Source organism: Penaeus monodon, chromosome 25 (assembly GCF_015228065.2).
Source record: "Penaeus monodon isolate SGIC_2016 chromosome 25, NSTDA_Pmon_1, whole genome shotgun sequence".
Lineage (NCBI taxonomy): Eukaryota > Metazoa > Arthropoda > Malacostraca > Decapoda > Penaeidae > Penaeus > Penaeus monodon.
Window position 1 is genome coordinate 15,725,237 of NC_051410.1, and position 835 is coordinate 15,726,071.

At 43.0% G+C, this 835-nt stretch overlaps 1 pseudogene; it reads left to right on the forward strand.

Moving 5' to 3' along the window:
* Window positions 1-15: 15 nt before the first annotated feature.
* LOC119589328 lies at window positions 16-746 on the forward strand (annotated as a pseudogene).
* The last annotated feature ends 89 nt before the right edge of the window (window positions 747-835 follow it).

An 835-nucleotide genomic window follows, 5' to 3' on the forward strand; every position in this document is an offset into this window, starting at 1 on the left:
GTCATCATCGTCTTCTGTGTTGCTCCTGGACATGGATTGGAGTGCTTCCTGTGCAGTTACTCCCCCGTGGCAACAGCTCCCGCATGGACGGCTGCCCGGACGCCAACTTCACGGAGGACCTGATGGAGACTCGCACCTGCGCCATCGGATGCGAGTCTGTTGCTGTCTATGATCTCAACGGTGAACTCGAAAGCTTCCATCGTAACTGTGCAACAAACAGCACAATCATAACCAACTCCTGTGAAACCTACAAGACGATTGTGCTCACTCGACACGTGTGCTCATGCAACTGGTCATACTGCAACGTTGTCAGCGACAGTTGTCACATGATTACTTCAACTTTCTGGCTGATTTTTGGACCATCATTAGCTTGCTTGGTTTTCGCATTGTGAACTGTGAGATGAAGTACTTAATTATGTTATAGTGCTTAATTCACAGAATGTAATTGGGAAATATGCAAGGACATCTGGCATGATTATACTTCTAATGGCATAAAGTCACGGTGGTTTGGTCACAGTTAACGGAACATTGGAAGAGTCGTACCTGTATTTTTATCTGCCAAAATATCATTTGTGGGGCATTTCCATCGGTATAAGGATTAATACCAATTTCGTTTTTATAGTTACATTTCGTAGGTATAATGAGAAACAAAGGATGGTATACCTATTGAAAGAACTCTATGTAAAAAATAAATTGTTGCAACTAAGATGAAATCCAATGGATATGCAGGAAAGTAAGCTCCCATGAGAACAAATAGGTTTCAGTGGATGTGATGAAAACACTACTCTTTTCTAATTGAGTACAACTCGTGTCCAGGTCAGGTCAGGGAGGCGTC